The sequence below is a fragment of the Argiope bruennichi genome, chromosome 4 (genome assembly GCF_947563725.1).
Source record: "Argiope bruennichi chromosome 4, qqArgBrue1.1, whole genome shotgun sequence".
Taxonomy (NCBI): Eukaryota; Metazoa; Arthropoda; class Arachnida; order Araneae; family Araneidae; genus Argiope; species Argiope bruennichi.
The window spans coordinates 112640311-112664510 of NC_079154.1; the positions used below are offsets into that span (position 1 = coordinate 112640311).

The window sequence follows — 24200 nt, forward strand, 5'->3', positions numbered from 1 at the left end:
AATGAAAAAAAAAAAAAAAGAAAAAATTGGAAAGGAAAATTCATCGCGAGTGGAACAAAACTGAAGCAGACCTTTCTTTTCAGCGGTATTTAGAACGCATTCGCAATGAAAATTGCTTTTTATACAACACCTATTCGCTAAAGACGTATATCGGAAGCCGAACCATTCTTTAGAAATGCTTGAAAATCAGTTTTGACCTTGCAGATACATTGCTGATTAGTGGAGAACGAACAATTAAACGCCAACATATTTAAATTCCGTATCCCGTAATGTTAGCCGAAAAACGGACAGATACTGGTTTGTGGAAAGCGGATATTGAACCATTCTGCTCGTGGGTTGTACGCTACCTTGCACCTTAAGGTGAGGGTTAATTTAAATCATTACTCACAAATGATTGGGCGTAAAAGGGCCCTGAACTTCTCTAATCGTTTTTTAAAACAAATTTACAATAAAGGACGTTTTTAGGATAAATTTGTTTATTAATAGATTTCCAACAACTGATCTTTTAGCTTATTTCGTATACAGTAAATAAACAACAAGAAAGCATCCTACTAACTTTGAAAGAAAGACTGGCGGTTATAAAAATAAAATATCATGCCTGAACCCCTTCCTCCACCTCCTACATTAGAAATAAAAAGTATATAAAACACCCACACTTAAAACTATAAAAAAATAAAATTTTTACTTTTTAATTCATATACGTACAATGTAGTATAGATAATATATTATTTTCACATTATGTATTAATTTTTATAACCCGTATAAATGAAAACAGCGCAGCAAAAATAAAAATATGCTTTATGACAGTCAGTCAAAACGGGACTTAGGTGTAAGTAAATAAATAGTATATCTTATTACATTTAATATTAAGTATTCATATGCAATTGTTACAAAAAACTCTAGACAGACCACTTTTTTTTCCCTTCCTGAAGAAAAAAAAAGATGCCTTCATTTTGTCTCAGAAACTGTTTCTTTAACAATTGCGTTTAATTTTACCATCTAACTCTGGAGCAGTGGGATGTGATAAAACATCCAAAAACACGGATGACCTGATTCTCTACAGGATTTTTTCACCCAACAGTTACTACTAAAGAGGATCCGATTGAATTATGGAAGTTTAGAGTGAATGCCGAGAGTTGAGCACAGGAAGTTTATAGTGCAATTGATAATAGCAATGAGCTCTCAGATGGACGATCGTTAAAAAAGTCGTTACAACAGCCAAGAGAATAGAACATAAAGAATTTATTTGTCCGTCCTTGTGGAATGCCCAATTGTTAAAATGAAGGTCGTAGCATAATAGGGTACTTTCTTTAAAAAAAAAGCATAACGATTTTAATTTAAGTGTCTCGAAAGGATTGTCTTCATTCATGACGTATTTTTATTTCTAATTAAATTGAGATGCTGTTTAACAATTAAATGGCACTTAACGGACTCACAAGTTACTCACCACAGAGTGCACCTCGATTTGGCTTCGTGTTTTGAAACCACACAAAAGACGAACTTCTCACTAAATAATAGTACAAAGATGAAAACGACATCTGATTTCTATTGATAATAAAGCAGATAAGAAACTGTTGGCACTTTACAGGTCAAATTGCTTGACCTAGATTTCATAAATAAACTTTGGAAGAAGAATATGTTCATAGCGGAAGGACTTTTTTTTAAAACTTTAATTAATCGAAAATAAAGCGATATTTGAACATTTTACGCGATATTTCCCAAAAATATAACTGCACAAAAGTTTAATAATAATAATAATATATTATGGATATGAACATAGTTTTTCAATTTTTTCCAAACTTTTGACAATTTCCTAAAAGTATCTTCTGTTTAATTTTCAACAGTTTGTTTTCAATGTTATACTGAAATACAAATGGTTTTAAATTTCCATCAAATATTTTTTTCTATGTCATTGCAGAAAGTTAAAGAAGATTCTTCTTAGTATCCGCGCATTTAACTCGCAGAATAATTCATTGAAATTAAAATAACGAATACAATGTGCAGATTTTACAATAGTAGCACTACTATGATGTCATGATATCGACTCCATTTAGAATGTTCAAGTACACATTAAACAGAATCAGAAGACTATAATTTTTTCACTAATCCTTTTATTGATTTAAACAACTTAAAATGTGACACTTTACATCATTTAACCCTTTCTACGGCCGTAGGAAGTATGCATCCCACCAAATTTATCAATCTTTGTATGAAATTATGTAGGTTGGCATAAGTTCTGACAAATTTTTTTAGAAAGACAGAAACTTAGATGCTTCAGTTCTTTATCTCACACAAAATGATGTGTCTTGGTTTGTCACTTAATTATTAATTAACCGAATTAATTAATTTATCAAATTAAATTTATCTAATAACCTAAACGAATCCCTTTTCTTATTCTAATTTCAAGCCTAAAAATATTTTAACATAATATGACTAGAAAAAAAATGACCCTGTAAAGGGTTAAAGCAATTTTTTTTTTCAGTCAGAAATATATGCAAATTTAGAAATTATTACTGGGTTTCGATAACAGAGGGCAACTTGTGTATAAAATTAATAAGCATTAACTAGATTATGGTGTGTGAAATATTTTATTCATATGTGGTAAATACGTGATACATTCGATGCGCACAGTGAACTTTCTGTATAACATTATTATGTTATCATTGAAGAAAAAATTATTACAGTGCATAAATAACGGAAAGAAAATTGGTAAAGCACATCGGATAATGCGCATGAATTTAATATCCCGATAAAAACTAGTGTGGCTAGTCTCTCCGAAATTTTCTAGCATATTTTCTAATAATTCATATTTCATCCCTTTATGACCGTGAACGTATGTTACATATATCACTGCATGTATGCGAAATAACAGACCGACAGATGGTTCATTTGATTTAAAATAGACAAGAATCTACACTTCAGATGCTATAGCTGTTAATCAAATTTCGTTTTTTTAAGTCATTTCTTTTGGAGTAATCACATTTATAAGCACGCAAAAGCACACAACAGCAGACAGACACTCTTAGACGAATTCGGTTAAAAATTTGCTAATGATTTATGTTTTTGATGCTACGTGTACCAAATTCTATTTGTTTGTCTCTTTGTTTTGTAATTATCGTGTTCACCAGCGATCGAACAGCTGAACAGATAGACTTCCTCTAAATGAACTTTTCATTTAAAATTTGATAAAAATGTACACATTTAGTGTAAAATTCACATACCAAATTTCAGCAGTCCAGCTCAAAGAGTTTTAAAATCATCGTGTTCACAGACAGATACATATGATTCCAAAAAATGTGTTTCCGGATTCAAAGAATAAAGTTCAAATTTTTTGATGTTTACACTATTTTTCTCAAATTCGCTTGCGACTAAGTAAAAATGAGTGATTCGTCAGAGTCATTACTAACATCGATTCTTCGAAGCAAAAGAAAAAAATTATAGTAAGAAGTAAACCAGATATTCGAATTATTAATTAACTTCCGCCTTTTTTTCTTCAATAAAATGCAGAAGAATATATGGAATCTTCGAAGAACGCAACTGATTCACCATCTTCCCATTCGTTCTGCCCAGCCGACAGGAAGAGTCGAGACAGAGACAAGTTTCGTCCAAGAGCGTTGATCATTTTTAAGTGGACAAAACGGCGACTTCATTCATGATAAGAACGAAGCTATCATCTCGACGTCGTAAGGCCGGTCAAGGACGAAGTGATCGCGGCCAGTTTAAAACCCAATGCAATAAACACAGACAAATCTTTCTCAAGCACCCACCATTCTCTCGACCCTACAAAGAGTGGTTCCGTATTATTTGCGCTCATGTTCAATTTGTGCCGAGAACCCTTTATTTAAGAGAAGGAAGAAAGAGTGCTTACAAGGTCAGCAGGATTAGCTTTCAGATCCACAGAGGATTCAATTCAGTTCACTGGGTTTCCAAGGCAAAGAGAACGATTCACACATCTTAAGTTTTATTTTATTTTATGGAGTGATAGAGCCACCCAAGACGCGGCAATCGGTCAATAATAATCTTTGTGCGAAGTGTGCTTAAACCATATCCTAGTGACCTTCCGCATCAAGATTAATTAAAGTTAACTTCGAATTTCCGCCGTTACATAACGGAGGCTATGTTACTAACTAAACAAAATCATTAAACAATTGTAGGTTGTCTCACGAGTTATGCAGCGTTTAATATTTACAGATTCGGATAGAACACGTCAAGGCAAGTATTTAGATGTATAACTCGTGGGGTCCCTAAGCAAAGCGACATAGTCCAATTACCCACATGTTATACATCATACTCATCTTAACGTGTTCTATCCGAATTTGTAAATCGTAAGCGCTGCATAGCTCGTGGGACACCCTGTATTAACTCTTTAGGTACATTTGACGTATCAGAATGTAATACATTATTTGAATTCGTTTCATTTTATTAGTAAATACTTTTGTACTAAATGCTTTTAAGTTATTTCAATATCGATGAATAATATGAAATAAACGAATTTTTGCATAAAATCTACTATTTTTAAATGTTCAAAAATGTGCTCCAAATACAAAAAGTGTACCCGAAGGGTTAGTAAATAAACGGAGGTTTATTAGAGTATGATAGATCAGAAAATACTTTTAAAACCAAAATCTGAAGATAAAAACAAATATTCTAAGTAATTTAGAATATTAAATATCCGTGAAATAGTTCATTTTTTAACGAATGTTCAGAATTTTTATTTATCTTATGTTTTTAGTAGAGCCAATTTCTTTATTGTAATATTTTTAGCACCTCTCGTTTTTAAGATTTTTGTTTTCCCCTCCAGATTTTTGATAAAAAATATTTCTTCTTTGTACCAGGCATATATATATTTTTATACATCTAGTATAAAATAAATATTTTCATTACTAATTTTTTCTCAATCTTTTAGATTAACCCTTTAAAGGGCCATTTTTTTTCTAGTCATATTATGTTAAAATATTTTTAGGCTTGAAATTAGAATAAGAAAAGGGATTCATTTAGCTGATTAGATAAATTTAATTTGATTAATTAATAATTAAGTAACAAATCAAGACACATCATTTTGTGTAAGATAAAGAACTGAAGCATCTAAGTTTCTGTCTTTCTAAAAAAAATTGTCAGAACTGATGCCAACCTACATAATTTCATACAAAGATTGATAAATTTGGTGGGAAGCATACTTCCCACGGCCCTAGAAAGGGTTAATAAATTTTATAATATATTATTAAAATTATAATAGAATTTCATGAGAAATATTTCTCAAATTCGTTTGTTATTTTAATATGGAATTAAAATGTATCGTTTTATTGCTAAAAATTTTTATTATTATCGGAATTAAAAAAAAATGTATAAAATTCAAGAATTTTTAACACATTTAACACATAAAACAGTGCCAAGTGAATCTCAAGAATGCGTTTAAAAGTGAACGTCCAAATTCTTTAAATTTTTGAAAAAGAGGAGTAAAAAATAACATACTTAACATTCAGCTCTTCTATAATACAATTGATTCATTTGATGATTTATTACAACCAACAAGCTCAGTGCAGTCAAAATAGACAAATAAGAAATCTGTAATAATCGACAGTTTTATGAGTAAATACTTTTAAAAAATTCTGCTACATTGCTTTCATTTGAAAGTGGCATTAATAGCTAGAACCATCAAACGCAAAAATTCTTATTGATTTAAGCAACTACAACAAATCAGTATATTATCAGGTACGTTAAATGAGTATCAGGAAAGGATTTAGTCCACTTATCTCTAAAGCTCGCCACCTGTTGATAAAATAAAAAAAAAAGCCCGAGGAGATAAATAAGAAAATAGCAGATAAAGGCAAATTCACATGTGCAAAAAAATGTAAACAAGCTTTTATAATTTTCACAAGTCACGAATACTTATGCTCAATCTATATGTAAATTTATAAAAGAAAACAAAATACAAGCAATCGTTTGTTGTACAGGTGTTCAAAAGTCAGATCTGTTCAGAACTATTTGAATAAAATTAGCTGCGTACCTACATTATTTGATAGATTACCAAAAATATAAGGTAACACATGCTTATGGATTACTTAAAAACATAAGTAATACACATGCATGATTGTGTGTAAGATTCATCAGTGTAGGAAGATCAAAAATAGATTTTTTAGAGCTTCTACAACTTACAATTTTTAAACCATAGTTGGTCACGAAATGCACTGATTACAATTAAAAGTAAATGGTACTAATTTAGAATCTAAACTCAAAGATCTGAAAGTTTCTCTGGAAAGTTTTCTGATATTTTACGTTTTCTACGATCCCGAATTGAAGTCAATTTCCATAGTCGTTAATCTCCGATTATCCATGGTTTTTATATTTATAACTGCAAAGTTTTTCCCGATTTCACAAATTTCATTTCCACAATAACTTTTTGTTCTCACTTCATTGCGATTTTAGGGAATTTGACCCATACTTCGTTCCATAAGGAACAAGTCGTCAGATACTATTCAGTTTGACCACTGATTCACAATATATGTTCATTTAGTGAATGTGTAAAAAGTACAACTTTTGCAGTATATTCAAATAATCCTGCAAAAAGGGTTTAACAAAATAAGGACTTACTACAGTTTTTCTGTTCGCGAATGTCCGAAGAATAAATAAATAAAAAACGAAACATTACAGTGATAACTTAAAGGATTTTCATTTATTAATAATTCCTTAAATCTAAATGGAATCTCTTTTATTTGAGTCTCTTTTCTTCATCATCTTTGCTAACAAATGTTTAATAATGTCTCATCACAGAAAACTTCTTTAAAGCGAAATAATTTTCAGTCCAATCCTAATAGAGGATTCGAGTCAGAGTTAAGCCTGAACTAAATAGCAAACTGCTGGCATTCATTTTTTTCCCGATAGTTTCTTCATTAAATTGTGACTCAAAAAGAAGTTTAATCATTTTTTTTCATTATTTAAACCAAGGAAAAAAAAAAAAAAAAACCTAGTTAGCACACAACATTGCCATGGCAACTACCTCTCCGAAAAGTTTTCTCAAATGAATTTAACCCATGAACTTTACTTACCATTAAAACAATTCTTGCAATTCCCGAATGTAAATGTTGAAAGTAATTAGACAAACAGACTAATAATACCCCATTCACATTACACCAGGATATAAATACAAGAGAAGGGCCCTGGACCACGCGCAGAATTTAATTAACTCGAACCAGAATGGGAGGGGGGGGGGAATTAATAATACCTAAAAGCAGGAAAGTGCTCCAAAACAGAAGCTCCCGAATGCGATGAGGAGATTTCAAGCGAAACGTAGAACTGCGCCCCGGTAAAAACAAACAAGATGTTTGTTTGGGAGGAACAATAGAGTAGTAGTGCAAAATGAACACAACTGTGATTGATGAGCGACATCTAATAAATGCCGGTGTAATGCGTATTTTTATTAAAATACAACGTACAATTCTGTACCAAAAGCAGCAGGTTTGGATTTAAGGCTTTGATTAAAATGGCTTTTGGAAAGCCATTTTCGGTCATACTAGCAACATGAAATTTGAGAAAACTTTATCCACATGTTACAGAAAATACAAGAATAAAGAACATTTGTTACATTCGTTGCAGAACCCAGGCCTAGTCTAAATGGGAATTCAAAAACGAAGATGAAAAAATTCTTATCTCATCTTATAAAAATAACCCAGTGGATGTAGTCTCCCCAAAACTTTCTCGCATGCCCTCTAATAAACTTGTCATCCCAGAGAATGTCTAACATAGCATTGGCGTACTATAGCTGCGAAATATGGACATTTGGCGTGAATTTAGCATTTTTATTGAATATATCGTGCCAACCTTGGCGAGTTATTTGGCGATTCATTCCTTGTATCGTTATTAGTATCCAAAAATCGAATTTGTGCTTTAGACGCGTTTTCCTCAACCGATTGGAACAAAAATTCGACGCAAAACTGCACTTGTAATCACAAAATCCCATACCAAATTTGATACATTTAAGTCATTGCGTCATTGAATTATCGTGTTCACGTACTTTTGAAAGTACAGACCGACCAGTCTGCAAATCCATTGTTGGATTTGGCTCAAAATTTGACTGGTATCTGTTGTTGTTTCTTATGGCACTTGGCATGGACAAGCCCGCTGTTACGAAGACAGCGATTTTAAGCCGGTGGGGAAGCGTCTCTTGACTGGTATCTAAATTATAGATATTAAATCCGTGTACCGAATCTTATCTATCTAGCTCTCTTCGTTTTGTAGTTATCACTGTAATTTATATTCGAATACCCGGACTTCCTTTGAACAGATTTTACTCAAAATTTGATAGAAATCTGCAAATTTGGTGTAAAGACAAAATTTTCAACCACCAAACTTAATCATTTTTGAGTTATCTTTGTCACAGATATTTCTAAAAATGTTTTTTTTTTTTGGGGGGGGGGGGCTTGGATATAAAAGCAAACATAAGATGCAAATGAGTTCGTATAGTAAAAAACAGGGTTCCTGTGGATTGTAATCTCATCTGAAGTCGCGAAAAATTTCCCAGGAAAGTCATGCCTTTATAGGATTTCTAAATCTATAAATAAAAGCCCTTAAGAATTCTATCATATCTTACAAACTTACTTTAGTATTGTCTCAATAATTGTTCTTATTATACTTTAAGTACTATTACTGCTCCATTTTCTTAATTATTTTTCAATTTCGGAATCACAGCAAAATAATTTTGAACTAAAAATTAATAAATAAATAAAAAAAATTTAAAAAAATTGCCAGTGCGAGAATTTTAAGAGTTTTTGATTTAGATAGTTATACCTTCAAATTTATCCAACTAAAAATATTTTATATCTAATTTAAATGGCAAGCATTTAAAATTAATCCAGTTTCGGGGGCTACTAAAAGGTTAGAATATCACTAATATTATAAGGATGAATTTACAGGAATTTTTCATATGGCAACCGATGTAATGCAATGAACTGTCAGATCTGCTACTTCATAGAAAATATCGAGTTACTGCCGAGTTAGATCTATAGTTTAAGCACTCATTTTGGGAAACTGTATGAGTACTTTTAACGCAATAATTACTCATATAATTAAGTTAATTCGTTCTACATTTCATCGAATACTGAGCAAATGAATAGATATTTTTACCTGATGAAGGAGCTCTGAAGGTATTTTTGAACCTCGTAATTCAGAAATGTTCCATGCTGAGGGGGTGTCGCAATTTCCGCACCTGCCCTCAGAAGGCCATATAGCATGCGAGCTGAATGTAATTTTTGTTTTCGGTTATTTATAAGATGTGGGACGACTGACAAATTTTAACACCTATTTGTTTGTTTGTTTAGTTATATTAACATCCCGTTTTAAAACAACACTAGGGCTATTTTGGGACGGACCTCGTCATTTTGAACCGCGGTCAGATGAAGAGGACGACACCTGAGCTGGCACTCCTCTCCAAACTTCTGCAACGTACCAGCGGGAGGACTTTAGCACCCATAAGAATGTCGTGTAGTTTTAATTAATACTAATTTTGTATCTTGCTATATGAAAATTATTCTATAAATGCTGATGTTATTTTGCATTGAGGTTAATAAAAATCGATATTGTCGATATGTTCAATTCGATATAATCGATATGTTCCATTGCAGGATTGCAGTCCTACTATAGAATACTGTAATATAGTAACTGTGTTGACAGTTACTATGTAACAATAGATAGACAGAACAAAAGCTAAAATTCTAATTCAGCGAAAAGCCTGTGCATATTAATCAAAATGTAAATCAACGATTAATCTGGGTGGGAGATCCGTCAACGTCTGTAAACACAAAGTAACAATATTTCACATTTGTTTATATGATAATGTCGAGTCTCTGCCTTTTTTTCTTTCCTTCAGCAGTTAATGACTGACGACGGCAGATAACTGAGGGTTTAAACAGGTCAATCCGTGGCAGAGCGATCCAGACGATGACTAAGGGAAAAATCGGTGAAGAGAATAAAGAGTTGTGGTGATACAGATTCCTGCACGATTATTCTGGGAATATTGGAACGAAAATGGATTTTAAAACATAAAAATATCATCATACATATTCCATATGAATCTGAAATCAAGCTAATTACGAATTTTATTTCTAAGATAAAAACATGTTTACATAAATTATGAGTAAAAATTTTAACCCTCAGCACTCAGATAGTGCCTCTCACTCGTCATTCAAGACGGTGCATCATTTTGACGTTATATTTATTTATTTTTCTATTTTTGATTGTTGAAAACGCCTACAGAATAGTAAAAAGATAGATTAATTTTTCAAAGAAACTCTATTTAAAACAATTATGTATATTTATTTTTCAGAGCAATAAACAAATCTTTGTATTAGGGGGAGTAATTATGCATCGAATTACTTCTCCGAGTGCAAAGGGTTAAACCTAATGCATTATCCCCAAATACAACAAGAGAAGTTAATTAATCTTTTGACTGCTGTGGGCGCATATATGCGTCATGCAAAAAGCATCGGTTTGGCCTATGGTGCATATGTGCATCCGGGGCAAGCCATCAGTTCAGTTCTCTATAATAGCTACTGTTGGTCGCTCACGTGAAGTGCTTCAACTTAAAACAATTAGAAGTCAAAGGGTTTATATAAATAAAAGATTAAACAGCTTTATTACATACTAGCTTTTACCCGCGACTTAGTAGCGTGGAAATAGATAGGAATTTATAGCATCAATGGCTTTATATTTTGTTACTCCTGCGCATGCGTGAATTTTCAACGCCAATTGAGGCAACATAAATGCATGAATTTTCAACGCCAATTGAGGCAACATAAATGCATGAATTTTCAATGCCAATTGAGGCAACATAAATGCATGAATTTTCTACGCCAGTTGGGTAATGCAATATAGATTATAAATTTTTAATTTCCTTTATTCTGTTTTATTTTAGTTCAAAAGTACTTCAGAATGAACCCGAAAGATCGATTCATTAACAATGTTTAATTTTAAATGCATCGAACACCAAGAAAATAAACAGAATCGTTTGAAATAATAGTCAAAATCATGTTAAGCCTAATCTCATTGGCGTGGGGGAAAAAAAGCTCTGAAGCTTTACACGTTTGGCGATTTTTGGCGAGGAAGTTAGTTTTTAATTAATAAACAATTAGCCACTCAATTAAACGTAATAAATAGTAGCCTATGTCCTATTCCAGACTATAATCTACCTTTGTGCTAAATTTCATCCAATTCCGTTCAGCCGTTCTGACGTGATGGACTAACAAACATCCATCCATCTATCCATCCAAACTTTCACATTTATAATAGTAGTATAGATTCAATTTTACCGTAAGTTTTGCTAAATTGGAGACCTGAATTGGAGATCGGAGATGAAAAACTGATTATTTCCATATTTCCATATTCTCCGATTATTTTTTTTTCAAGCTCCGACGGGTAAAGAGAGAGAGGGAAAAAAAATTATTAGAGAACAAAATGAATTTACTACCAAGAGTTATTATGTAGAATCAGGGTTACTTTTAAACATGATCACATTAAGGATTGGGGCATTCATATCAATGAGTCAGATTTCTTACTCCCTCTTCAAAAAGTGTTGCCACTACTAATGCGAGATTGGCTTTAATTTTTCTTTGAAATTCTTCAGTAGCCTGGAACTATTATTTTGACATACTAAATAAATTTTTCAATTCAGGAAAGAGACGAAAATCACTCGTCTCTAAGCCGCATTCTCCGTGGAAAAGAACAAGTGAGCAAAACTGCCGAAATAGAAGATCTTGCTTAACAAGTTGATCAAGTGCTTCGAAAGAAATGAAGAATGCTGGAATCTCAGATAAAAATGGCTGTCAAAACTGCGACTCCAAAAATCGATTATATACTTCTTATATTAGTCCTGCAAAGTTCACGAATGCTGAAATTTAAAAAAGATTGCTTTCGTTCAAGCGATTATCTTGAGATTAGTTTTAAGCGCAGTTAAGCATACTTTAAGACCAATAAAAACTCTGTCCAAAAGAAGCATTAAAATAAAAGAGAATAAAAAAATAATAGCAAAGTTATTCAAAATGTAAGGAAAACGAAACTTTTGTGAATTTCTAAATATTTAATTAAGTTCTGTATACTTTGAAAAACTGGCAATATTCTTTTTTATGTCTTCTTATTTAACCAAAATAGGGTTGAATTCGGTTCAGTTGTATAGGAGAAGATGAGGGACATATATACATAGTATTTTGCGATTTGACATATAGAGGAGGTACGGAGTTCTCGAACTTAAGGTCCTTAACCTCCGGATATGGCTATTAACATGGTATTGAGATTACTTAGCAAACGGTTGTGCTTTATTAAGTGAAAATTTTTAATGGAGCAGTAAACTGATGATAACTTATATTTAAAAAAAAAAGATAATAAAAAGGCTGAATTTTACATCAGGTTTTTTTTTTTTTTTTTTTTTTTTTTCCAAAATCGGTCCAGAATCAAGTCGGCGGAGTAAAGCTATTAACTTAGGTATGAATAAAATGGCAAGGTCTATTGGCGTTCTTCGGAAGCTTTCGATTTCTTTGATGGCGATATCGCCGCTTTTATCTATTTTCTCGGAGACACACTGCCGCAATGACTTTTATTAATATTAAGATAGATATAGAACCTATTTTGCTATCTCTATTCTCTATCCATTTGTCATAGCAGATTTCTATTATAATGAGATTAGTAGTTAATCATAAAAATTACGTAAATTTATGAGTCGGATTCTGCAATTCATTTTCTTTAAATATATTTTTCACTACGAAACCGCCAGAAATGTAATCAAGTTAGATGTTAACAATTATTGTTTTTATGAATGAAATGATTCCATCCAAGGAAAAGAAAAAACGTGACTACAGTTCTGACGAATGTGTCTAGGCCAAAACCAGACGCTGTTTTCTTCCTTAAACTTCAAGTACCATTGATTCATGAACATTTTTTCTCCTTCTAAAACGTAAATAAACTAGTTAAGTTCAGGCCATCAACAATTTTAAATATAATGGGCCCTAAAAATGATTGGTCATGATTTTTATATACTTTTTTTTACAAATCGTACTTTCGCTGACGCCTTAGAAAAGACGAAGAAAATTTGAAATGGACGGAACGATTCAAACAGAGGCGGATATTATTATGAAAGATTCCGTAAGATGAAGACAAATGATAAAACATTTATTTTATGAACTGCTGACGACTTCAAAAGTTATGTAATATAATACAGTTATCATTTTTCACGAAGGGCAGAAAGAATTAAATTATACTGACTCAGCATTTTATTCTTTTTAGAGACATCTTAGTTTTTACACAATTTTCGATACAAACTTGATACGCTACATTTTAAAATATGACAAACTGTCTTCAGCGATCAGCTGTTTGTCCATTTTATTAATAGTATTGATTTAATCATGCCATTTAAATCTGATGAACTACAAATTATTAAAAGAAAATATTTTATTTAAAATCATATTTACTCAAAAAACAAAGTATTTTGAATGGCGTTTTATAAAGTAGCGAAATCACTCCAATTGCTGAAGCTGGGCGCTTAGTGATCTTATTTTGCGAGGAAAATGAAGGCTCACAAATATTGAATGATATAAATATGGATTATCATCTTTTATATACAATCCAAATTGGAGAAATCGGTACAGTGGTTGTTGCCGGGGAACTGTGACATTAATTTTTTTTTTTTTTTAGAGATTGTACACTTAAATAGAGTTTTGGAAATTTCTTTCGAAAATGGTGGTTGGGGTGATTACTGATGACTTCAGGACTTATCTAGTGGCAGGGGCTGAGAGATTGGTTCTTTGGCCTTCTTAATTATTTTAAATACGATTTAAATAAAAAAGATGTCCACTCCACATTAACTTGAGAACGGCGACAACTATTGACAGACATGTTGTCTAGGTACAGTAAAGTGACCATCCGCTGCGCTGAGGTATATACACCATAAGCTGAGATAGTTACAACACCAAATTGCAGCAAAAAAATGTAGTTAATGTAGCTATCTTGAAAAACAATACAAAATACGGAGAAAAGTAAATTATACAGTATCTTCGAATTAGAACGAAAAGATATCTAGAGCACATAATGTTAAGGACATAACGTTAACCCTTATGTTCATTTTGTATAGTATACCATACATACAACTTTATAAAAATATACTACCACTATAAAATAATTTTTATAAAGTTGTATGTATGGTATACTATACAAAATGAGGTATACTATACAAAATGAGATGCTATACAAAATGAGGTATACTATACAAAATGTATAGCTACCTTATACATTTTTCTTTTGCTTTTCTTCAAAAAAGCAATTTTGCCACGATAAGGATTAATTATAGGACTTTAAACAGCGTAATATTGGTGCTTGTGCAAACCGGTAATCTGATATGCTACAAAATATACAGCAAGAAAGCTCCCCCCCCCCAAAAAAAAAGACTTCAGATAAGCCTTATAGTTGGCGGAAAACATTAGGTACATCAAAAATAAATAATAATAAAATATCTGCTGATAACCAATGTTCTGTTTTCTTTGAAATGTTTTTATGACTAAGAGTATTGGAAATCGCGATTAAATTTCAGATTCCAGAAATTTTCTTCGTTCTTGCGCGCAAAATTTTTCTCATACTAAATCGAAGACGATCATTGATTTCACTGACGATCATTTTGTCATTGATTTTTTTTCAACCTATCTTGTACCATTTTCGATATAAGTATGCTTACTCAATATTTGGCTCCAGGTGTCGTTGTAACCGACCTCACCGCGTAGCGTATGGTGATTTAACTATACCCAGACACCAAGTTTGTGGCAATAGTTGTCGCCGTTTTCAAGTTAACCCATGTCAACGTGGGAGGGAATGACTTTAGAGGATACAGTATATTCCTTTGCAATAGGCATTGAAGCAGATATAAAGTATATTTTCAACTATACTGATCAAAATATGTACCAGTCAACTCAAGCAAGACGTCAGATGCCCTCCCCTTCCATTTTCCTTCGCGTTAACTCATAAATTTCCGAACATCACGCATCTCAGAAATTCGATTTGTAAACAACATTAAAGACCCCACTCACCAGACCGTGTTGCACAACAGGAAAATTGAAGCCAGACGCTCAAACTGTAGCGTGTTGAAAAGGATTACAAAAAAAGAAACACCTCGACGGATGAGCCGTCGGGGATGAGATGGGAAAACTTGCAAGTGTCTAAACGGTGATAAGACTTGCAAGGATTCTTTGACACACGCAATTTTAATACCTTGCGGTCAGCTGTCTGCAAGGTCGGATTATGCTTACTAGAGATCCTTAGGCAATAAAAAAATCTCACTGCATTTTTACTTTTCTAAATCCCACAAACTAAATTTTTTTTATTGATTGTATAAATAATTTTAATTAGTAGTTAACTGTAAGTGCGAAATATCTGATTGCAAATTAGTTTCTCAAAAGACGGTCGATTAAATCGCGTATAAACATATCCATAGCTAAAATGTAACCAAAAATAGCAGAAAAAGATAAAACTTTTCATAACACAATTTAAATAATATATAATAACAAAATCAAATATTTTTTTAAAAGTATAAAGCTTTACACTTTTTAGAATTCTAAAATAAGCATAATTTAAGTCTACAAATGCTGATTAATTAGGAATATTATTAGAATAATTGTCCAAAATTAATTGAAATGAAAGAACAGAATTAGATAAGTTTCAAAACACCGCAAAAGAAGGAAGTGAAAAAACTTCAGGGGTCCCTTAAAGTTACGAGACTTCTAGATGATTGCTTCATTTGTCAACTTAACAATGGATATAGGGCATTAAATTGTGATTCTTTTAATGCAAAATAAGAAAACAGGAATGACACTCCGATCGGGGACACTTCAGATATGAGGATGAGAAGTTTCCGGTATGGTGGTTGGTTCTCGTCACTCGGGTAGGTACAGAAATGGTGGGGGTCGGTTACCTCCTACCGATGACGGGACGTACATCTTCCATTTAGAGTTGTACCGTGACTGGGGATAGCTGCTAGGACTCAAACTTAGTGTTGTTGCCGCGGCAGTTTCGGTCAATCAGATAAATCCGTATGCCTTAGTGGCAGGTGGGAGTAGCTGTTATGGTTACAAGTCAGTGACAGCCCAAATAGAATACGGTATATCATTACACTTAGTTAAATAGTCTAATATATGATCTTAATAAAAATAATTAATAGAGTTTCACGGATTCGGATCCCACGCACCCGTTTGAACAAAAATAAAGCGACGAACAAAGTGTTTATTGACCAGAAATGTAAATATTGTTTGACCATTTGTGAGTTAGCATTGAATTTTTGAGTAGTCAAGGTCTTAACTGATTTTGTTTTCTTGGCCATTTCTACAGCTATCCTTAATATTTACGTATTTCCCACACAGCAGCGACCTAGAGCGTCTAGGCGGAGAAGGAGCCGATTAAAAACTTTTATTTTTGTAGCTGCTATATAAATAAGTTTGTAATAAATGCAGGCTCCTATGTTTCGCTACATTTACGAAGTTATCAAAAATATTTATAAAATCGAACATTTACCCAATAATATTGCATAAAAACTTGGTGTCGAGCAGTTTAGAGTCATAATAGATAAAGAAAAGCAAATACAATATATAATAAATAGAACATCCCTTATCCAGCACGCCATCGCTAAGAAAAGCAACAACGTACACAGTGGTTTTGTAGCGCATAAACTTATATGGATTTAACAAACAAAATAATTCAGAAATTTACAATCAATCCAAACTAAGCCGACCAAACAATAGACCAGAAGTGAAGCTATCGAATTGTTAAAAATACACACAATGCTTCAACAGAACGGAGCACATGGAAATGCAGCCAGTCCCTCAAGGAATTCCAGTACGTTACTTCCGTGGGTGTGCCTGCACTCACGAGATCTCTCAACGTGACACAAAAATCCTTTCATCGAACGTAGATTATCGGCTTTCCAAAAGCGGTCGTGAATGCGAACAACAAGGTGTTTTGTAGCCCATCCACTTACCGACTTGTGCAGACGCCCTCGATGGAGGTTGCGGTTCTCCACCGAGGCACAAATCCCTCTTGTTAAGGTGACGAGTCCAGGCGGATTTTGGAGATAGCTATCTCCAAATCGGACGTGCTCTCCCCAGGCAATGCCCCTCTCCGCTGACCTTCAAACGAGCGGGCCGTTTCTGATTTAAATGTGGACCACTAAGGAGTGTTGCTCTTTTTTATCTTCGGCTCAGTTGGCGTGTTTGAGCAAGAGAGTAGGAAGAATACGATACGTATCAGTGAGCGGAGGATTTTGATTTATGTGACATTTTTGAGATAAGACAAGGTAGGAATAAATTCATTCAAGTTACTCCGGCATTTATCGGATTCTTGGGAGGTATGCGAGTATGATCATTATCTTGACAGTAATTCGTAGGTTTATATTTCAGGGTGGTTGGATTGCGCCCGTTAAAATCGATCATAAAGATTCGCAGAAAGTCTGGATCGGGAGTGACGAAATAATGTACACCGGAAATGGGCACCGGAATGCTGTGATAAAACAACAAGGAAATACTACTTTAAATCATGATTTGTACTTGATATTTATGATGCCTTAACTAATTTCATTTTTACACAACCGTAAAATTCCATTTTATTGACTAGCATCACGATTAGAAAATTAGATTCGTAATATTAATGTTCTGTAAATATAAAAAGGATTTTATGGAACAAATTTCGTCCGTTTGAACTGTGGTCTGACAATGGGAAGAACCACGCGCCGGTGCCTTCACTTTGAATTTTTGCTCTACATCAATACAAAGAAGTTTGAAAAATTGATTGACGTCAGGTTTAACGAACACCAAGTCCATAGAGAACATATTTGAAGCAATCGCATATCAAACCGAGAGCCTACCACTAAACAATTTACGATCATAACATGTAAAGGATATTTTCTTCTGTCCAACATCTATATCACATTTGTATCTTTCTTTTGTACTTATGGTACTTTAACAGATTGATTTTTTTTTATAATATTGGTTTACATTTCAACTTTTTAATTAAATGATGCATATGATTTGGGGCAATTATTGTAATAACGACCATAGCCAGAGAAGGAGGAATAAAATGTAATGGAAAACTGCCCAATTAGGCAATTGTATTCTTGTAATAAAGTGTAGTTATTTTTTACTTACAGATTCTTTTTACTCCCCCCTCGCCATTGAATTGAATTTAAAATAACAAAACAAACATTAACTTGTTAATCTATTTCGTACAGATTATTTATTAGTGTTTTACCTATGGTATTTAGCATTTAGAAATAGCTTGTTGGTTTTAGAGGTGGCAAGTTTGTGAATCCAAGTACTCCAACAAAATCCCATCCTCATGGCCATTGTTACAATAATCCACCTAAAAGTGGGGGACTCCCCCCAACTCTGAAGTACCTATGCGTTACAATGATTTTTGTTCTTTAAAATAACTGCAACTTTCATTAATTATAAAAAAATCAATATTTCTGTAATTAGATCTAATTCTAAAAGAATACGTGGAAGAGTTAAAAAAAATTGTGGGAATTCGATTAGATGTTGCCCAATTAATGAAAACAGACCTTGAGAATTAATAAATACATAGAAGAAAATAAATAAATAAAATTAACAAATGAATTTTTAAAAAAACTAGGCCAAGAAATTAAGTTCCTAAATTACAGCAGTTTGATTACAGCACGTAGCTAGTAATGAATTACAAAAATTCTGCAGCATCTAACTATAGAAAAATTATAAAATTCCGATTAATAAATTCCTTGCAAGCAAATTGAAAATTCCATTCTTCTTATTCATTCGAAATTTCAACAGACAACCGGTTTTATTCAATTACTTTCGCCTACAATTTAAAGAAACTTCTATCGCAAATTACTCCAGGTAATGCATTTTCATTACTTTAGAATAGAATTTTTATTATATAAATCCATTAATATGCATCTTCAAGAAATTCAAAGAGAACATCAATTCGCTTATAAAAGAATGGGGATAGACAATTAGTTAAAATGTTTCTTTCAAAATTTTTTGTTCATTCTAATGCCATTCATTCATATCTAAAGTTATCCAAAATTATAAAAAAAATTCTGAATAATTCACTTAAGAGAAAATTTAGAAATGATTCTTGAAGAAAAACTCTGTATTTCTGATATTCTATAACTTTATCACATTTTCAATATCGTAATAAAACACTCATTAAAATTAAGAACTATTACCAATGTAATACATAACATAAAAATGAGACATTAAGTCCGATATATTTTTTTTGCCGATCTTTAGAAGATTGGAAAAAAATTAATACATATTTGAAAAACGTGAGATGAATACTGGACTCAAGAGGCACAAATAGACAATATGGTCACCTAATGGATGTAAAAGGGGGAGACTTTTCAACTCCGGAGGACTAGGCAGTGCTTGTGTGTCTATGAAATTGTAACACTCCCATTAAAAGTCTTCCAAAAGCTCCGTTCCTATGGCGCGTTGCCTTTATGGATATGGTTGAAAATCTGCCATCTGACCCAATGTTAGGATGATTCCCGCCAGGGCACGTCGATCGGAAGCTTCCAGCAAACTGTCCGTAAAATGAACAGACCACAAAGAACCCCAGGTAAGGACAAATGTGGGGACTTCAATGCGCTGGACTTTCAAGGGCATAGGAACGGGTCTTAAGATGTGGTCTTTAGCTTTTGATCAGTCCTTCCATCCAGTAGTCATCCAGTCTTAAAAATATTTAATGACTCTACTCCAAAAGCCCTCATGATTCTAATGGCAATGACAACGTAACTGTAACATTTCGAGTCGAGATCCCACTATGATGTGGACCTCTAGCTTTTGATCAGACTTTTCATCCTGGAATTCTGAAGTCGTAAAAATATTTAATGACTCACAACCCAATTCAAAGATCCGATTACTTTTACAATAAATAAACAAGTCACATACTAACATAATATGGTGCGTTTTGTGCTTCAAAATACACCGAAGAAAACTGAATTGATTTTTGGTGTCTTCTTCCTTCCCACCTGTTAGGTTTAAAAGTTAAATCAGATTTTAAATGGTGCTATCAAGACTACATATCCAATTTTATTTGTATAAGTCGTTGCAATTTCGAGCGCATATATCTGCAAACATACAGATCGGCAGAGGGCCAATCCTTTGATGGAATGGTTCTAAGATCTGAGACAGATCTGCATTTCTAATGATAAATCTATATACTTGCTTTAATCCATCTTGCTATATGCGTTGTAGAGTTAACGCATACATATGCAGATGAATGAATGACATTCTGAAAATTTTTTGATGAATTTTTTTCAAATGGATTTCATAAAAATTCGACGGAAAAACCAAAAAATTGGCGTGATGACCGAATAAAACATTTCACCTATCTAGCTCAATGAATATTTGAGTTATAGTGTTCGCCGAGCAATGTACACAATTTCAGAAATGAGTTCTTCGGCCAATGAGAGATTTGAAATAAGGAGATGCATCAAAATCTCAAGGTCAAATTATTTTGAAGAATGCAATACTTTTTTTTTTTTTTTTGTATGTCTACTTCATATAAAAGAAAGTCAAATAGGAAATAATCACAATTGAGATAAACAGATTCCCTAACAGTCGGAAAAACCAAAAAATTGGCGTGATGACCGAATAAAACATTTCACCTATCTAGCTCAATGAATATTTGAGTTATAGTGTTCGCCGAGCAATGTACACAATTTCAGAAATGAGTTCTTCGGCCAATGAGAGATTTGAAATAAGGAGATGCATCAAAATCTCAAGGTCAAATTATTTTGAAGAATGCAATACTTTTTTTTTTGTATGTCTACTTCATATAAAAGAAAGTCAAATAGGAAATAATCACAATTGAGATAAACAGATTCCCTAACAGTCGGAAAAACATCAAGTGATAAAATATTTTTTTTTCTTTTAATAATAACATAAAAAACAAGGTCGACATAATGCCGAAAGCATTCTAAATCAAATCATTTTCAAATCCTGTTCCAGAATTTGTCTTTTTTAACTTTTATCAAAAAAATTCAAAACAAACATGTTGCTAGAAAGTGGTAAAAACAACACGAGATGCGATATTTTTCTGTAAATATCTAGATGTTCCAAACCGAACATCGAAATGGCGTGAAAAGAAATCCAGATTAGCATTGACCTTGACTCGATCCAAACAGCTGCCATTTTTTGGATCTCATGCAGATGCGATGATCCGCGAAGATCACCTGCGGTGCGCGGCCGTCATTGAAGCATAGTTTTACTTCTAACTGTTCTCGAAAATTAGGTGAAATGAGGGCGGAGGAACCACCCCGGGGGCATCCCGCCGATGTGAATGAAGCCCAGCAACTACGCCAAGAATGCAGAAGACAGGGCTGCGGCCGGCGAATGTTGTGTATTCCGGGCACACACCAGAACGCACTAAGTGGGTCTTTTGCGGTGTTTGATTTTCGGGTTGGCGAGATAGAATCAGTCTCGTAAAAATAAAGCGATGGGAATGAATTCTGTTTGCATTTCCTGAGTTAAACTCTAAGGGCCACTGGAAATAAGAATCATCAAGCACGTATGAAGCAATGCTTAGGCAACGGTTAGTATTCGAGATCCAAGATATTTAAATATGAACTGGATTGTTTGGAAAAATGAACTGCGTTTAATCTGGAATTTATGCAAGATATGTGAAAATTGTGCTTCATTTACATATGTATTAGGCATCTGCAATCAATAGATATTTTGAGGGATAGGATATTATTTAATCTTTCGACTGCATAAAGGACTAGGAACCAACAGCTCCCGTTTTTTTTTTTTTTTTTCTTTCCCCAATGAAAAATAATGTTTTTATTATTCTTTTCTTGCTACTTTAAATGCATATGAACGAAATTACAAATAGGAAGTTTTAGGAACAGAAAATCAAGTCCAGTTTAGTTATATTAACATCCCATTTTAAAGCAACACTAAGGCTATTTTAGGACTGATCTCGTAATTCTGAACCGCGGTCAGATGACAAGAACAATACCTGAGCTGGCACCCCCCTCTCCAAACTTCCACACAAGAGGACATTTGGTCCCGACGGATTTAACGCGAACCAGGTCCGATTACACGACGTTTCTTCGGTGGAATCGAGTCTCGAACTTGAAGCCCTCCTCCACTTCCGAAGCCGGGACCTCACCATCAGGCCACCGCGGCCCCCAACAGAAAATCGAATTTCAAGATATAATTCAAGGTATTTTTTTAAGTTCCGAGAAGAGGTTCGTATATGGTCCCCGCGGAATTTCCCCATCTTTTACCAGTTTATAAACGTAACCACTTATATATTTATTCTTCGTCCCGCTCTCGTTTTCACACGCCAATCCCGATGTTGCTCGATGTTCGTCAATTCCAGTTAGCAAGTTTTTAAACTTCTCTGGCCAATCATTCACTGTTGGAAACTTAATGATGACAACATACGGCCTATTTCCGATTCAAACTCAAAGCCCCACAACTTTCTTCGTTCATATCTCCAATATCTAAATATTAACGTTTAGCAGCTTCACGATAAGCTTTTCTTTTCAAATCAGTAGATTCTCGCTCGGTCTTTTTCCGCATTCCTTTCCTTCTGATATTACTGGACACTATTTAAAAAGACTATTATTATTAATTTATTAAATTTAAAAAGACAAAACATTATTTAAAAAGACAATACGTGGTCAAGACGCGGATTGCTTGAGTATTCAGACGATTCCTAGCCGAGAGTCGAAAAAATTTTCGTTTGAACTTTAACTTGAACGTAGTAGGAGATAGGAATTTATAGCATCAATGGCTGTTATCCCCTGTTTCCAGATGAAGAGAGCAAAAAATTTATATCAATAAAAACAAGAGCGCGCACACACACAAAAACCAATTGAAGTTCCAGTCAGCTTCTGTTACTCGAAAAAAAAATAAACAAAATGGGTAACTATTCATTAGTGTTGCCATAAACGGTGTGTCTAAAAATATAATTAATAAATAATATTGTTTTAAAATGCTATTTGCTCTTAATTAAAGCTTTACTTTTCCTTTTCTGTCACCATTTCATCGTCAAGTCCAATACAAATATTTACTAAGACGTAATAAAAATTTTCATTACATGTTTCAAACAATACTGACAAAACAAATCTCAAGTGTTATGAGTCAGGTGACTCGCTATTTACCAATCACAAAGCGAATAAAACACAAAATCTGCATATATTTTTTAATACAATATTATATATATATCAATCTACCAATAATCCCACACTATTTTTTTAAGGGCTGGTAAAAATGGTGCTCTTTTGTTAATAGAGAAGAGGTTGGTTTCTAAAAGAGTGCTGCGATTTCAAACAGCTTTTTGTTGTGTATACGCACAATAATAAAAAAGCATTCAATCCACTGACATTCGAGTTGCACAGTTGTCGAGAGATAAAGATGTTATCAAAAAATAGAAAAATTTAATGATACCAAACAATAATAAAAATAAAAAGAAAGGATATCTGATGATAAAAAAATTAATAAAAGCTATTGCTTCATCATTTTTTTTTTTTTTTGTAAATAAATATGAAAATCTCTACTTGAGAAATTATTTTAAACACTTTTGGATTTTGTTTTTATAGTTAAGACACAAATGAGTACATTTTTATACTTGAGATAAGGAATTCAAGAAAAATACTCGAAGGTATTCATTTTAAAGTCTACTTTTTATTTATATTAAATAATAATGTGGGGAAAGGCAACGACCAGCATTAATATGAAAATATATTTATTATAATTAAAGGACAAAACATTACTATACTAACATATAACACATAAAGATACATGAGCGTGAGCTGCACGTCTTACAGACTCACTGCCCAACTCTCGTCTGCCAATAATGGCGGAAAAGCATCACGTGATTAATGACGTGACGTAACATGGCGCCATACAGGATACGAGATCTGTCAGCAGTTCCCACAATAATATAAATAAAATATATTTATATTTCATTTATATTATTATTTAAAATAAAACAAGTATAGCTTAGTAAAGAGTTTATTTGCTAATTTAACATATTTCAAGTCAAAAATCTTATTTAGTACCATTATTATTTAAATTATTCGAAATTAAATATAAAAGGCAAAGTTTAATTATATCCAAAGATATCACTGTACAATGAAATGAAGTGGTTGCAGCATCCATATCGTAGCATAAGAGATGCCGCGGTGGCGAAAGCACGTA

General features: G+C 33.0%; 1 protein-coding gene across 4 annotated transcripts in view; it reads right to left on the reverse strand.

Moving 5' to 3' along the window:
• The window catches only part of LOC129966669 (hexosaminidase D-like), a 285439-nt gene that overhangs the window by 40406 nt on the left and 220833 nt on the right, over window positions 1–24200 (reverse strand). The window contains exon 1 of one of the 4 annotated variants that reach the window (XM_056081179.1): window positions 5473–5621. The exons of the other annotated variants lie outside the window; for them this stretch is intronic. The gene's annotated coding sequence lies outside the window, so the exon portion shown is untranslated. Of the gene's footprint in view, window positions 1–5472; window positions 5622–24200 lie in introns of those variants that run through there. 4 annotated transcript variants of the gene reach the window in all.